Consider the following 17,956-nt stretch of genomic DNA (forward strand, 5'->3'; position numbering starts at 1 on the left):
AGCCGTCCCACACCATATAGGGCGAGTGGTACATAAGGCTTCCCGGTGAATCTGAGTACTAGTAAGTCCTTAGGGATGACCAAGCCAGAATGTCTTCATCAAGGTTTCCATTTATCGTGCCACCACAGCACCTCCATCCTGGGCTCCTCCCATCATAGGTTCACACCCAGGACCACCTCGTATACCATTTACCCACCACAAGTATCCATTTCCAGGGGTGCCCAGGTAGCACCCCATGGCAAGACTTGCCCTAGGCTCATCGTATACTCTAACTTGGTCGACTCAACCCTCACCCTCCACGCACCCAAGTCACACACGCAGCACTCTCCCCATAGTCTAGTTAACACCAGATTCCACCACGCATCAACGTAGTACAAGCGTAGTAGAAGTAATAAGTAATATAGCAGCAAGTGTGTGTTTAGCCTAATAGCAGGGTGAGCAAGGGTAAGGTTGCGTCAAGGTAAAGGCCATCAAGAAAGCATACTACCATGCAGGTCCTATCACAGTGTGATTACAACTATAAAGTAAAATAATAGTAGTTCTATATTAGCCTTGCGTAATAGGTGCTACGAGATTGGGTGGGATGTGGCATCTTCAGTGTAGTCGTCTCCGTACTCCTCACGGTACTCACGATCCTCGTCCATCCGGTTCTCCTCCGAGTCTGCAAACGATCGCATTATAGTCACGTTAGCGATGTCTATAGAATAGCACAAAAGAAGCAATGAAAATTCAAAAGAGCCAAATGAACTCAAACATGGGTTCATTGCGTGGAGCTTGATTTTAGATAAATTTTGGTCTTGATTTCGTATTTTTCTGAGGTCATATGAATTAGTTATGAATTTCCGAAGTTTAAATCATTTCTAAAAATGAAAAAGGCCGAATTAATCCTAGGCTGACACGTGTCACGCTGTGACTGGTCCACGTGGCATGCTGACATCAGCATGACGTCAACGTCTCGATTTCGAGCTGACAGGTGGGGTCCAGCTGACGTCAGCATGACGTCAGCAACGTCATCAGTTCTGACAAGTTGGCCTAGGGACTCTTGGGTCACTGACATGTGGGTTCGGTCAAAGTCAACGTTAGTCAACGGCGAGTCAATGGTCAATGGTCTACGGTCAATGGTTAGGGTCACTGACGTGTGGGGCCAGGGCTGCTGACGTCAGCAGCTGATGTCATCGTGACGTCAGCATGACGTCACCCTGGCTGTGTTGGCTTCTGAAGTGTGGGTCCTGTGTGATGTCAGCATGACGTCAGCATCTGACATGTGGGTCCAAAGTGTCCGTGCCACTGACATGTGGGGCCAGGTCAATGGTCAACATTGACCGGTCAACGGTCAACATGGGTCGGGTCTCAACGGGCTCTGGTGGGCTCGGGTTGGGCCGGGCCGGGCCGGACACGTGGCAAGCTGTGGGGCTGCCACGTCATAGTCATGGGCCTCCACTGGGTTGTGGTCTTCGGCTGTGGGCGTGAGCGTGGCTCATGGTGGACCAAGAGACGCTGGTCCATGGACCGCAGATAGGTCTACGGTGGACTGAGTCCACCCTTCTTCTCTCAGGCGCGGTCCATGTGCACCGGGTGCACGCGTGGGTGGCCGGCAAGGGGAGTTTCCCCTATTTCTCCTGCGGCTGTGCTCTTGCCAGCGGCGAGCTCGCTGGTGAGCCTCCATGGCGGTGCTGGTGTCCAATTAGGGAGGGGAAAAGCTTCCCCAGGCCACGACGATCATGATGCTGGGGTCTAAGTGGTGGCCGAGGCCTTCCAGGGCATTGGCCATGGCGGCTGGTAGCTCGGCGGTGCTCGTCGGTGGCGAGGTCACGCATGCAGGCTCTTTGGTGGCTCGGCTGGGTAGATAGGGGCTTCTGCGGATCCGTGGGTGCACGGCGAAGGCATCCAGGGCTCAAGGCAGGGCTTCGGGCTTCCAGGTGGCCGGTAGGGGCTCCCCGGCGGCCACGGCGACATGGTGACGACGGCGAGGCGCGCGGGTGAACTACGGGGCTCCAGTAGGGTGGTCACGGCGTGGTCGCGGGTGTGCGCGTGGGTGCGTGTGTTCCCAGAGGCCGAAGACGGCCCTAGCCTACGCGCTCCCGGTGTGGAGCGCCATGGCCGGCATGGTGCGGTCCGGTGGCGAGCAGGGGAATGACTGGGGGCTCACTGTTGGTGTCGATGGCGATAGGGTGGCGATGCAGTGGCGGTTCAAGGCCGTGTAGCTCCGAAAGCCGTGTAGTGCCGTGCAGCGTCGTGGCGTCGTCCTTGCTCCGGCGGCTTCGGAGGTGCTTCATCGATGCCTCCTTCTTCTTTCTCCCTCTCCCTTCCTTCTTCCTCTCTTGGCTCGGGTGTGCAGAGGGTGGCCACAAAGTAGCGGCGGGGTGTTGAGAGCTCAGGGCGCTAGGGCAACCGAGGCCGGGCTTTTATAGCCGAGCTCCAAGCTTCCATGGCGGACGGTGATCGATCGGTGGAGAGGCGTGCGATGCATCCTACGGTGGCGCGAGGTTGCGTGGGCGCGGCGCCAAGGAGACAGGGCCATGCCCCGGGCGTGACCCCCTGGCCCGCCCCTGCCAGTGCTGTCGGGGCTCGGTCGGAGAGGGAAATCGGTGTGAGCGGTCGGGGGCGTGGCGTGGAGAAGATGAACAGGAGGGCTGACATGCGGGGCCCGTGTGGCAGCGGCTGCAAAGCGATGGCGGGGAGGCGCATGGGCGGGTGCGGCGTGCGGGCTGGCTGCTGGGCCTGCGCGAGCTCGTGGGCCGGCCTGCTGCGGCGCGCTGGCGGGGCTGGCCGGTTGGGCTGGCTGGTGCGGTGGGGCTGGCTGGGCCGTGAAGCCGAGCAGGCCTGGGCCACAGCGAGGCTTCCTCCTTTCTTTTCTTTTTCTGTTTTTCTTTTCTTTTCCTTTGTTTGAATTCAAATTTGGTTTTAAAATTTGAATTAAAAATTGGTGTACCAAATTCATTGGAGATTTAGATATGAGGCCCACAACATTATTATATAAATTTTAGGAATTTATTTAGCTATTTTGTATAACAAAAATAGGTGTGGTTTTTGTTATACAAAAATAGAATTAATTTTTCTCTTTAAACCTTTATTCTTTGGTTTGAGTATTAATTATTTTATGGTTTATTACTTTATTGGAGTTGTTAAGCATATCATAACTCAAATGGAAATCCAAATCACATTTTGAATTAACAATGTATGCAATACTTTATTTGTTAGAATTTAAATAAACATAATTAACTAATGACATGCCATGCTTATGTGTTGACTTGGGTTGGGGTTAGACCTAATGCATCTCTTAGGTTGGGTTCCTATACATGACACTCATCATCGTATGGAAGTTCTAAGAAAAATTTTGTAGTTGGTATTTTTAGTGTATGGATTTTTGGGTTGTTACATGAGAAGCCCCGAGATGAATCTCGAGCTAGCCATTTTCTCGAGTCGCCTCCGAGTAGTGGTTCTGAGCCGCCCTCCACTCCCGGAGGAAACGCCGAGCATCGTCGCTGTTGTACGAATCAGAGGAATCCGACGATGAGATTGGCGCGGAGGACACGGCATCAGAGGGTTCACCAACCCTGGGAAGAAGACGAAGCCTGTCGTTCACAACAAACCTAGAAACAAGAGTTCATCCCTATGAACAAAAAGTTACAGATCGTCGCCATAAGCCTGAGCTTCGCTTGGGTGGATTTCACCCTTAACCATGGCCCACTGGCAATGCGATAGAACGACGCTGAGGACGCGCAGATTACCGACACTGAGCAGTTATTGATGTCGACGTCTAACTTTTTTCCTTAGGCCCTGTTTAGTTGCCAAAAAAATTTGTATAGTAACTGTCACATCGAATCTTGCGGCACATGCATGGAGTACTAAATGTAGACGAAAAAAAACTAATTACACAGTTGGTCGAGAAATCGCGAGACGAAACTTTTGAACCTAATTAGTCCATAATTAGACACTAATTACCAAATACAAACGAAATGCTACAGTGAGCCAAAATCCAAAATTTTTTTGATCTAACGCACCCTTAGTTTCCGATTTCCGTCACTGGGATGAGTAAACAATGGGCCGCCGGCTACTGTACTGGCCCAAACAGCTGGCCTGTTATTCACCTGTGGCTTAGCGGAATCTCACCCATAACCGTCGCTGTGTCACCTCCTCTCTCGGGGCTTCTCTCCACTCTAATTCATCTGCGTTTTTTTTTTGCAAACAGACTCATCTATGTTTTTAATTTGACAGAGGTTAATGTTTTTTTCTTTTGATAATTTGATGCGCACTCAATTTATTTTGGGGAACAAAATATAGTCTTCTAAAGAGGCACGGATGGCAGAGCTCGTCACTCTGCACACTGCAACCACGACCATTTTAACGTGGGGGCCCTCATTAGCAGTCGGCAAAGCCCTAGCCGCTCACGTGTGCAAGGCAACTTCGCCGGCGGCCACGGGTTGCCTCAGCGAACCAATACCCTCCGAGAATACTACTACTTTGTTTTCTGGAAGCTGCCGCAACAATGCAGAACACGCTTTGAATTGTCCCTGGGCTCAGTTGTGTGGCTGACTGGCTGGACAGCATGGCAGTCACTTATCTCACTGGCAAGAAATTAAGCAGTTTGTTTCCTTGAAGATTTCTAAATCACAAACAAAGGAATAGGTTGTATTTTTCATCAGACAGACCAGCGCATCACTGGGCAACTCTCTGTGCTTGGCTGCATGCCAACCATAACGTACATCAGTTCACCAGCAACGCTATGAACCCAGCTCTGAATCAGGCACGTGCGACTATTTGCGAGAGGGAGACCTGGCAAAGGCACAGATCGATGGCGCTAGCTAGGCAGGCAGGACACAGCACAGCCTATGTCATGGAGTGGAACTCAACCCATTCTTGCCTTAAGTTACTGCTCATGATTTTCACTCAAAGCGGGGCATTCATGTCGTCCTTGCTCACTTTGCTACTACTATTGCATCTGTGCCTCTAGCCCTCTACCCGTAGCTAACATGTATGGAAACAGTTTCTCTAAGATAACTAGTACACTCCTGCATAGTACATATATATCAGTGACCAATTCATTGTGACTTAATGTCAGAGGATCCCATTGCGTTAAACATTTGGCTCCTCGACTCATTAGTCGCTCGGCTGGATTGATGACGCCTATGTGTGTCCCTATATATATACTTAGCCCTTGTTTAGTTGGAGTCCAAAATCCCAAAAAGTGCTACAGTACCTATCACATCGAATGTTTGCGGCTTATGCATGGAGCATTAAATGTAGACGAAAAAGAAAACTAATTGCACAGTTTGGTGGGAAATTGCGAAACGAACGTTTTAAGTCTACTTAGTCCATGTTTGAACAATAATTACCAAATAAAAACGAAGGTGCTACAGTAGCCCCAAATTCCAAATTTATGGAACTAAACAAGGGCTTAGTTCTGTCTTCTTGCTCCTTCTGATATTCCATAGGAGAGACATGCATAAGAATAAGGGATGGGAGGTGGTGGGGAGATGAACTGACCAGCAAGATTATTATGATTACAAGGTTCTGGAAATGGAAGGCATCTATATATATATATATATATATATATATATATATATATATATATATATATATATATATATATATATATATATATATATATATATATATATTGCCAAGCAATTTAGCACACTTGAGAATCTTCCGCTATGATGATGTGTTACCTGCAAGGTGGAAAAAAAAATTGAAGAACCGTACAGGGTGAAATCAAGCAAGTACTAATGATGATCTAGCAGTAACGAGCTAGCTGACCAACTCTCCAACCTTTTTCAAGATTTCAACATATTTGTCTCTCTCTGCCCCCTATTAGCACGGCCATGAAAAAAGACAACCATCAATATATATAATATAGTGTAGCCTACTAAACAACAACTAGCCAGTATACATTTTGGACGTAGTGGTGTTAGATTGATCTTCCAACCAATAAGCCCAACAGTCTATTGGGCCTTGGTCACGCGTCTTGATCGGGGGCGCCCAACCCTATATGGTTGGTGGACCCCCGTCGCACTACGCTATATAAAGAGGTGGGGCCGGCGGCTCAAAGCACGAGGTTCGCCGTGAGCCGCAAACCCCACCGACAAACCCTAGACCGATCTAAGAGGGTGTGCAGCCAGTGACGAGAAGCGCCACCAGCCGCGCCGCCACGCTACACCGACGACCGCTACACCGACGTCTTCCTCAACCATCGCTACCCGTGAGCAGACTTCACCAACGAAGCTGATGGAGGCCTCTGGATCCACTCCCTCTGGGATCTCAGGTTCGACACCTTCTCCTTCCTCTAGATAGCATTCTAGGTCTACATCGTTACCATTGTCTACTGCTCTTGATGTCTACCCTCTAGACCGACTGCTAGATGATTCTAGAAAGATAACAATGGTACCAGAGCCTACTAGCACGTAGATCTAGATAGGGGTAGAGAAAGAATGAGATCAAGATCTCGGATCAGATCTGAAAGAAACCCTAACCCTAGATTAGGTTTTGGGGAAGGAAAAGGATGAAGAGGGGAACCTACCCGGTCCTCCCGACACCGCCATCGCGCGGAAAGCTATCACCGCCGCCATGGTTGGCGCGCGGACAGAGGCCCGGCTCGGCCGTGGCTCAGGAAAAGAACCGATTTCAAATCGGAAAAGCAAACCCTAACCCTAATCGGAAAATCGGGTCAAATCCGAACAAACCAATCAATCAAAAGAAAGAGGAAAGAGGATGGCCTACCTCGGCGTCTGCGCGGCACTGCAGTCACGCCGGCGCGCGGGGAAAAGAAAGGCCGGCCGAAGGGGGCACGGCTCGCCGGGATCCGGCCACAGGGGCGCCGCGGCTAGGCCGCTCGACGGCGGCGCGCTCACCCGCTGGGGAGCGCGCACGCCGGCGAGGGGGCCGGCGACGGCGCCGGGACCTCGCTGCTTCGCCGTTGTCGCTCGCTCGGCGTTTGACTGAGGAGAGAAGGGGGGAGCAGTGAGGCGAAGAGAGAGAGTATGCGAATGAAAATGAAGCTAGGGTTGAGGGAGGCGCGGTCGGCCGGGGTTTTTGATGCCCCGAGCTGCGCGCTCCGCCGTTCGATCTGGATGGACGGACGGAGATGATCGGGCCAGCGCCGCAGCCCAGGCGGGAAAGGGCGCGAGGCCAAATTCCCGGCCCAGGCCTAGGTTGCGGCCTGGGCGCGGAGAGAGCGCGCGCGTGCCGCCGAGCAGGCCGTGGGCCGCGCTGTGGCTGCGCGCTGCTGGGCCGCGCGTGTGCTGGCTGGGCCGAAATGGCCTAATGAATAGAAACAGCTCATGTTTTCTTTTTTTTTCTAGAAATATATATATTTGATGAATTTCAATTGGAAGTTGATGCAAATCTTTGTGCAATTTTTGTTCAACGACAATTTTGTTCAGAGAACAGTGCAATATTTAAGAGTTTCTAGAAAAATAATTATGGGCATATTTAAATTTTCCGCTGTGTATTTAAAGTAATTATGGACTTTTAATTAAATTCGAACCAACGGGAGAATTTGATTTTAAGAGCCAAGAGATAAAAATGAGTTGATTATGATATTGTTATTTTCTGACCAACGTTGTTAATAGCAATATTATAATTTTAATGATTATGCATTATTTCTATTTCTGCTCAACGGTGATGTAGATTTAATGTATAAAATAATTGTATGTTTTAATTTTGACCAACGTTAAACTAAGCCATGCAATTATTATTGTTATTTCTGTTCTCACACTATTTGAATTGTGTTTTCAGGAGGATACAACTTAATGAGTTGTATCAAAGAGACCCTCACTCTAAAAGGTGATAACTATATTGAGTGGAAGAAAAAGATAGACCTGGCTTTTATCCTCGCTGAAGTGGACTGGGTTGTCACCACACCGTGTCCCAGAGAACCTGTGGCACCGGTGAGGGAGACAGATGAGACTGATGCTGCATGGCAGAACAGAGAGCGGGATTTTGCTCCCGTAAAGATGTCCTATGACCTTGAGCATAGAAAATGGGTCACTGCCAACAAGAAGTGTTTGACAGTGATAAAGAACACAATTGAGCCTGCTATTATGGGCTCAATTCCAGACTGTGACATGGTCACAGAGTACCTAGATAGAATAAAGAGTCAGTTCACTGGCTCTTCAAAGACATATGCAACCCAGCTGATCAAGCAGCTGGTTACAGAAAGGTACTCTGGTGGTGACAGTGGCATTAGAGAGCACATACTGAGAATCAGCAATCTGGCATCTAAGCTCAAACCAATGGATTTGGCACTCAAGGATGAGTTTCTTATTCATTTGATTTTTACTTCTTTGCCCAAAGAATTTGACACATTTATTGTTAATTACAACATACAGCCTGAAAAATGGGATTTAGAAAAGCTCATAGCCATGTGTGTGCAGGAGGAGGAAAGAATAAAAGTTTCACAAGGTGGTTCTGTCAACTACCTAAAAGATAAGAAAAAGAACTATAATAACAGCTCTTCCTCCAAATCATCTGGAAAAGGTCCCATGCAACAGTCTCAGAACCAGCAATTCCCAGTGGCTAAAGACTAGTGTCTCCACTACAAGAAGACAGGACATTATAAAAAGAATTGTCCTGATTTCTTAAAGATGATTATGAAGAATAAAGGTGAGAACATTGTTACGTTCGTAAATGAATCCTTGTATGTAAAGTTTTCAAAATCTACTTGGTGGATTGATTCAGGTGCAACTATTCATGTTGCTAATTCATTACAGGGATTCCGTTCGATGAGAACTTTGCAAAGAAGCGAAAGTTTCATTAAAGTCATAAATGGAGTACAAGCAGATGTTGAGGCCGTTGGAGATCTTCCTCTAGAGCTTCTAGATGGCTTCATACTTTTTCTTAGAGATGTTCTTTATGTACCTTCTTTGCATAGAAACCTGATTAGTGTATCAAAGTTGGACCATGATGGTTATGATTGCCATTTTGGAAATGGCAAATGTCAGATATTGTTTAATAATAAATGTGTTGGTCTTGCCTTCCGACAAGACGACCTTTATTTGTTATCACTTCATGAAAATGTGAATTCCGTATGTGATGTGAATGAAAATGTATCATCGAACAATGAAAACAGAAAATGAAAGAGAGCTCACGATGCGTTGTCGAAATTATGGCACTGTCGTTTAGGCCATATTTCGAGGGGGAGAATAGAAAGACTAGTTAAGAATGATATTCTTCCTCCATTAGAGCTCTCAGAGTTAGAACAATATAGAGATTGCATAAAAGGAAAGTATGTAAAGAAAATTAAGAAAGATGCCAAACGAAGCGCAGGAATCATACAGATTATTCACACAGACATATGTGGTCCTTTTCCTGTGAAAAGTGTGGATGGTTATGATTCATTCATAACATTCACAGACGATTACTCTCGGTTTGGCTACATTTATCCAATTAAAGAAAGAACAGAAGCGTTGGATAAATTCAAAATATTTAAAGCAGAAGTTGAAAATCAGCATGATTTAAAGATTAAGATAGTCAGGTCTGACCGTGGAGGAGAGTACTACGGTCGGCATACCTCATATGGACAAGTTCCTGGACCTTTTGCAAGGTTCTTATAGGAGAATGGCATAGTCGCCCAGTATTCAACACCAGGCGAACCTCAGCAGAATGGAGTAGCTGAAAGGCGTAACCGTACCCTGATGGATATGGTGCGTAGTATGATAAGTTACTCCACTTTACCGATAAGTCTATGGATGGAGGCGTTAAAAACCGCCATTCATATTCTCAATAGAGTACCAAGTAAGTCGGTGACCAAAACACCGTATGAGTTGTGGACAGGAAGAGTACCTTCACTTAACCACTTGCGTGTGTGGGGGAGCCCTGCTGAGGCTAAAGTTTTTAACCCAAACATTGGGAAGCTAGATCCCAAAACAGTGAGTTGCCATTTCATTGGCTACCCAGAAAAGTCAAAAGGTTTTCGTTTCTACTGTCCTAACAGACATACAAAGTTTGTGGAAACGAGACACGCAGTCTTCCTAGAGGATGAAATGATTAGGGGGAGCATGGTAGCTCGAGAAATTGACCTTGAAGAGAAGTGGGTGTATGCACCCACTTCGATCATTCATGAGCCATTTTTCTCACTACCTGCTGTTGCTGCACCAACAGTACAAGACACTATGGTGCCAACACCTGCTGTTATCCTACCTGTGGCAATAATGAATGATGATGAGGAACCTGTGCCTCAGGATCCTATAGAACCTATTGCCACATATGAGGGGGAGCAACAACAGCCTCAAACAGAAAATGTGCCAATTGAGGAGGCCCCTAGAAGGTCTCAAAGAGTTAGAAAATCAGCTATTCCTGCTGATTATGAAGTGTACAACACTGAAGAATTTCAAATGGAGGATGATCCCACCTCATTTGAAGAAGCCATGAAAAGTGATCATTCATCAAAGTGGCTTGAGGCCATGGAAGATGCGATGAGATCAATGAATGCAAATAAAGTTTGGGATTTGGAGATAATTCTTAAAGGAGCCAAAATAGTAGGCTGTAAATGGGTCTACAAAACAAAACTCTCAAGGAAATATAGAGATATAAAGCCCGACTTGTGGCAAAAGGCTTTACACAAAGAGAAGGGATTGATTACAATGAGACCTTTTCTCCAGTCTCATGTAAGGATTCCTTCAGAATCATAATATCATTAGTGGCACATTACGATTTGGAATTACATCAGGTGGATGTAAAGACGGCATTTTTCAACGGAGAATTAGAGGAAAATGTTTACATGGCACAACCGAAAGGTTTTGTCATGGAAGGAAAAGAACGTTTGGGATGCCGCCTAAAGAAATCTATTTATGGATTAAAACAAGCTTCAAGATAGTGGTACTTGAAGTTTGATCAGACAATAAAGAATTTTGGGTTTAAAGATAATGTTGAGGACAATTGTGTCTACGCAAAGTTTAAGAATGGGAAGTTTATCTTCCTTGTCCTGTATGTGGATGATATCTTACTTGCTAGTAGTGATGTTAGTCTACTACTGGAAACAAAGAAGTTTTTGTCCTCAAAGTTTGATATGAAAGATCTTGGTGAAGCTTCGTTCGTTCTAGGGATCGAGATTCACCGAGATAGAAGTAAAGGGGTATTAGGACTGTCACAAAAGGCATACATAGAAAAAGTCTTAAAGAAATTCAGTATGCACAAATGTAGTCCCTCACCTGCTCCTATAGTCAAGGGCGACAGATATGGAGATTTTCAATGCCCCAGGAACCAATATGAGATCGATCAAATGAAAGTGGTTCCATATGCTTCAGCTGTCGGAAGCTTGTAATATGCTCAAGTGTGCACGCGCCCTGACTTGGCATTTGTTACCGGGTTACTTGGCAGATTCTAGAGCAATCCTGGAATAGAACACTGGAAATTGGTAAAGAAAGTCTTGCGTTATTTGCAAGGAACGAAAGGCCTCATGATGACGTATAGAAGATCTGATTCACTCCATATAGTGGGATATTCAGATTCTGATTATGCGGGAGATAATAGAAAATCCACGTCTGGATATGTGTTTACTCTTGCAGGGGGAGCTATTTCATGGAAAAGCTCAAAGCAAACCGTCACTACATCGTCCACAATGTATGCCGAGTTTGTAGCATGTTATGAGGCAACGGGGCAAGTGAACTGGCTAAAGAAGTTCATACCCGGTTTAAAGGTGGTTGACAACATCAATAGACCACTGAAGTTATACTGCGATAATAATCCAGCAATACAGTATGCTCACAATAATAGGTCAAGTGGTGCTGTCAAACACATTGACATAAAGTATTATGTTGTGAAGGATAAAGTCCGGGATCAAATGATAAGTCTTGAGCATATAAGTACCGAAAAGATGCTCGCGGATCCGCTTACAAAAGGCTTACCACCCAACGTGTTCAGAGAACATGTAGCCGGCATGGGTTTAAAGGAAAGCCTATGATTCCTGGACTATAAAGGGCCCAAAAGTTAAAGTAACTATTTCAGATCAGAGACGTGCATTGTAGCTGTTAAATCTATCGGCGATTGACCGTGACGATGAGACATGCTCTATGCATCATCTGTGAAGAAATGAGTAAGGATAAAAGGATTGAAGTTTAAAGTTTAAAGATAAAAGTAATAGTGAGATCAAGGGGGAGAATGTTAGATTGATCTCCCAACCAATAAGCCCAACGGCCTATTGGGCCTTGGTCACGCGTCCTGATCGGGGGCGCCCAACCCTACATGGTTGGTGGGCCCCCATCGCACTGCGCTATATAAAGAGGTGGGGGCCGGCGGCTCAAAGCACGAGGTTCGCCGTGAGCCGCAAACCCCACCGACAAACCCTAGACCGAACTAAGAGGGCGCGTAGCCAGTGACGGGAAGCGCCACCAGCCGCGCCGCCACGCTACACCGACGACCGCTACACCGACGTCTTCCTCAACCATCGCTGCCCGTGAGCAGACTTCACCGACGAAGCTGATGGAGGCCTCTGGATCCACTCCCTCTGGGATCTTAGGTTCGACACCTTCTCCTTCCTCTAGATAGCATTCTAGGTCTACATCGTTACCGTTGTCTACTGCTCTTGATGTCTACCCTCTAGACCGACTGCTAGATGATTCTAGAAAGATAACAAGTGGTAGTCGGTTCGTCTTGAGCATATACACAAGTTGTGATGATATGTTATTTTCATCCTTAATAAAAATAACTAGTAGTAGTGACATCATAGATCAAAAGGAGGATCAGATCATAATATATATGGATATTCAGTCCTGGTGAAACTGCGTCTGATTACTGCTGTTACAACGCATAGCGCCTTTCCCTAGACTATCAATGTTCATCCACGATAGCTTTTCTGGCTGTTTGATCATTTGCTCACACGTTGGATGCATGGTTGCTAGCCTTGGCCCTTCTTGTCATGCCATCACTCTTGTCATCTCCTCTCACAGTCATCCTTCTCATTTCTGCTATCCCACCACAATGCCTTATCTTTAATTTGCAGCCGTGGCTTTGCCTTAGTTAACATGGAATCAGTACTTCTCTGACGTAACTACTAGGACTCCTACATATATATCAGTGACCGGTTGGTCGGGACATAATGTCAGAAGGGTCCCAGCCCAGTGAACATTTAGAATTTTGACTCCTTTACTAATTATTAGTTGCTCAACTGGATTGGTGGCGCGTGTGTGTGTGCGCGCGCTTGCTTGCTGTCTCTTCTTCCTCCTGATTTTCCGCTGGAAAGACATGCATGTGAATGAGGGATTGGAAAGAGAGGGGAGGAGGGGGTGGGGATGAAGAACTGATCAGCATGATTAATATTCCAAGGTTTTGGAAATGGAAGGTATTAGGATAACCCATAGGAGAAACAAATGGCTGCTTGGCACACCTCGCAGAAGCGTCTGCTACTATGTTGCATCATGTTATTCAGGACCAAGTTAGTTTCCCCCAACTTTATATGATTTATCAACTGGCTTTGACAATCTGTGTGTTTTAGCTTCTTGTGATATATTCACGTGAGAGAGAGGGCAAGCCACAAAATGGGGAAAACAAACAGAAATATATAATACAAAATAGTGCAACCACTATTTTCTTGTTGTAACGCTAGACATGAGGAAAATTTCTCTACTTAGTTTTTTTATCTTCCCAGCCCTCCACTGGAGTTCAAGCACGTAAATCTTGTTCGTGTGTTGTTTGTGACTGCACAAATTGATCCGGTGCATCTAACACCAATATGTTGCAGGAACACGTGCATGTCTCTCAATCTGTCAAGGACAATCAAGTCCACCGCAGAGCTAGGCCCTCGCACAAGTTTTGTGGCAACACACTCGGTGGGGCAACAAACGCTAATGATGCATTGAGGTAGCCCTAGAGCATGGAAACGCAGGCAAAGTAGCCCCATGATGAACTCTGCTGTGCGGCTGTCAACAGAATTGGATGGAGTAGTTCTAGGCAATTGATGATGAAGTAGTTCTACCAAATGTGCAGCGGAGGAGGAGTTCTTCTGGCTGCCCGAATAGAGGAACCAGAGACGTTTACACGTATGACCACAGAGCCATGTTTGGTGCTCCGAGTTCTGGCTCCAGCTCTGGCAGAGGAGCGAGCACACACAGAGCCGTGCCAAACAGACAATTAGCATTGAAGCCAGTTGTAACCTCCCAAGAAACTACTACTCCTGTGAACCAAAAAGAATGCAGTGCAAGCACACACTACTGGAAACGAAAAAGATCTTGTCGGTTTGTCCAATACCGACAGGAAAATTATGAATTTTTCTGTCGGTTCTTTGAAACCAACAGAAAATTAAAAACCGATAGAACAAAACAATTTCCCTGTCCGTTTTTGTACTACCGACAGAAAACTTTTCTTGTGTCCGAGTTACAATGACAGAGAAATTAAATTTCGATGGCGAGAAAACCCGAACCGTGTAGCCAAACTACGCCTGGGCTGCAATGGCCTTTTAGCCGGCCCAAAAGAGGATGGGTGGTGCTCGCGGACATAAATGTAGCGCGCCCCAACCAGCTAACCCTAGCCCTTCCCACCTCTTTCTCGCAGCCACGGCAGCACGGATGAAGCGCTAGTGCCCTTGCCCTCTCCCCGCCATGGCAACCCCGCCCTCCCCCCCCCCCCCTGGCCCGACAACGGCGCGGTCGCACGCAATGGTGCCGCCCGCCTCGTTGACGGCGCGGTCCCAAGGGACAACGATGTGGCGCCCACCACTCTTCTCCTAGTGATGGCGTGGCCCCAAGCGATGGCTCCCCCTGCCCTCCCCCCTATCGGTATTTCATATTTCCTTGTCGGTTTCGCATCAACAGGGAAGTTTTCATTTCTAGAAGTGACAGTATCCATTGAAACCTTCTATTATTTCACCAAGTTTATAAAAAATATTAATATCTTTTATGATAAATAAATATTACTGGATTCATCATGGAAAATTTTAATAATATACCTATTTGGGGTCATAAAATTTGTCAAATTTTAGATACTTTGTTTAAGGTTAATGGGATAGCATTCAAATTGCATTCTTTGTCGATAGAGGTAGTACTTGAACATGAGGTTATTAATTTTTGCTTCGTCACCTACCATGTTGAAACCACTAAAACCTACTTGAGTACATGCTATATACATGTAAACCTCCAAGAAACTACCTGTCGCACCTGGTTTTAAGAACAAAACCAGATACACACCATATATGAGCGCAGAAAGTCAAATCTCACATATAGCCACAAATATGGGTAATATCAATAGACAATGGTCAATATATAACGTACTTAGTATAAAGAATGTAACCTTACATAGTAAACAGCGGAAAGATAACTCCGATCTTCGGGTGAAAACTTCAATTCCACAGGGACAACTAACTGGTTGATCACAAGCCTAATTCCTCCAAACTCTAGCAATCTGGTACCCATCTAGGATTTTTCCAAAGATTTAAAAAGTAAAGCAAGCGTAAGTACATGTCGTACTCAACAAATATAACATGGGGTTTAAGAGGCTCAAAAGGCTGACACTAGTTTAACTGCGATTAGCTTTTAATGAGTCATGATTTTAAGCAGTTGAGTATCATCAAACTTATCATAAGCTCGTATAAACACATGATCAGGTAAACATGAATAATAAATAGCATAAACAGTAATTATTAGTGAGCATCTTCATCATCAATATCATTAGTGTTCATCATCTATTCCGTAAGGGTTCTAAGGTCGCTCGTGACCGTGAGCACGACTGATATACCAGTTTTACACTCTGCAAAGGTTGTACACTTTCACTGTGAGTCGTAATTTACCCTTTCGCCCGAGGTAGCTAATCTCATGACCCACTTCTAAGGAAGGTCGGCATGGTTCACTATGAAGCCTTTCAAAGGTTCATCTAACAAGTTAGGGCCATTAGATTCACTCGGCAAACAGATATAGGAACCCCCCCTTCCTGATGGCACAATGACATGCAGCCTATACACAAGGGGACAGAGGCTATCCTATACTCGATTCGTCAAGCCATTCTTACGCCAATAAAGATAACCTCTAACAAGCTAGAAAAGTTCCTCATACTGAGCTAAAGCCAGAGCCATGTAGCCCTCACAGTTGTACTGTAAGTCCTGGATGATCACATATAGATAAATCCTTAGGGAGAGGAATCTAGAGCACCATAAAAATGGTCCAATGCTCTAGCCCCCTTATTCCATGTTGCTAAAAAGCATCTTTTAGTGTTTATTGCATATTCCATTAGTCAAGTTACAAGATCATGGTTGTAGTTGAGCACTAGCAAAGCTACCCAATGCAATAACCCAAAGGTATCAAGGTACAAGTACAAAAGAGTAGGATATCCTTAGTGGTAATCAAGGTAGACACATACAACATGAATTAAATGATTAAAGGTGTATAGGACAGCAAGGAAGATCCTATGCTATGCTTGCCTTAAACTTAGATCCTTCTTCTATTGATTCATAGCCTCCAAAGGACTTCTTCTGGATCACCAACTTCTTTTATATCACCCACGCAAAGCTCACCGACTGGACATGATCATAAAGCACCACACAAGCATCCATGCAATCATACACAATGCAAACAATAGATCTAAATTAGAACAATACACCAAACATAATAAATAATAGGTAAAGAGGTTTTAAAGATGTTCTACACGTTGCTACGAACACACAGGTGAGAAAAGCGCGCTAATCGGAGCTACGATGAAAAAGATACAACTATCGAAAGATTTACTTTATACGTGGAAAAGAAAATTATAGTCTTTATTTATTTTATAAAAGTATATATAGAATATTCTATACAAATATCTAAATCGTATTAAGTCAAATTAGTTTTGATTTAGAAAACCAAGAGAAATCTAATCTTACTTTATTTAGAAAAGATCGGAGTGAAAAACCTAAGTTACTTTTATTCGAGAATAAGGAAAACTATAAACTCCATTTATTTGAATGATTATAAAACATATATAAGATACTTCAGAGAATATCTAAATTGAATTAAGTCAAATTATATTTGTATTAGAAAACCAACATAAGATTAATCTTATTTTATTTACAAAAGACTACTGTGAAAAATCCATAATTGCTTTTAATTGAAAAACTAATATAGATTAGTCAAATTACTATTTTATTCAAAAGTTTCAAACATGTTAAACAATACCACTAATACGTAGATTACGTCGTTACAAATCTAACGCAACTTGAACGGACCAAATCAGAGTTAAAACGGAGAAGATATTGCTTACTGAAGGTAGTGGCAATTTTGTAAATAGATGGAACTTGATTTTCAAATTAACTTAAAAAAATCTGATTTTTAAATCTGGCCGAGGACTGAGGGAACTATTTAAAGAAAAGGCAGGGATCCTTTTGAAAGAAAACAGGGACGGCGAGTTCAATTATCTAAAATCATAGGGACTCTTTAGCAAAATAATAGGTGAATCGGTATCTTCTAATCTGGGCCGTGAATCTCAGATCGGACAGCTGCAATGTGTTGGGGAAGATTTGGTCGCCAGAACAGTGCTAGGTGAGGTGGCGCCATGACTGGTGGGACTAGACCTCACCGGAGTTTGTCGAAACGGCGACTCCGGTCACCGTTGGACACGGGAAAGGTACAGGAAGCAAGAGGAGCTCAATCCGAACTCGACGGAGGGGTTTAGAGCGGCTGCGACGACACGGTGGCGACGCGATGCTCGATTTGGTAGCTCGGGAATCCGACGATGCAACGACGAGCTCGCACCGGCGGTTGAACGCAAGGAAGGGAGCAAGGGCGGTACTTGAAGCTTGCTTACCTCACGTAGAAGCCCGACAAGGTAGTCGCGGAGGCGAAAAGGAGGCGGAACGGCGAATGTGGCGGCGGCGGCTTCGCCGTGGCTCGAAGGCGAGGCGATGGCTGCGTTGGGGAGAGATAGGAAGGTGCCGCGGTCACGGCCACTATTTATGGGGGCCGGAAAGCTTGGTCCGCACGGCAAGGCGCGGTGGTATAGGCGGCGCGGACTCGGTCCCGGTGATGGAGTCCGACGCGGTAGCGACACGAGGAGGAGG

This window comes from Miscanthus floridulus, unplaced genomic scaffold (assembly GCF_019320115.1).
Source record: "Miscanthus floridulus cultivar M001 unplaced genomic scaffold, ASM1932011v1 fs_195_1_2, whole genome shotgun sequence".
Classification (NCBI taxonomy): domain Eukaryota; kingdom Viridiplantae; phylum Streptophyta; class Magnoliopsida; order Poales; family Poaceae; genus Miscanthus; species Miscanthus floridulus.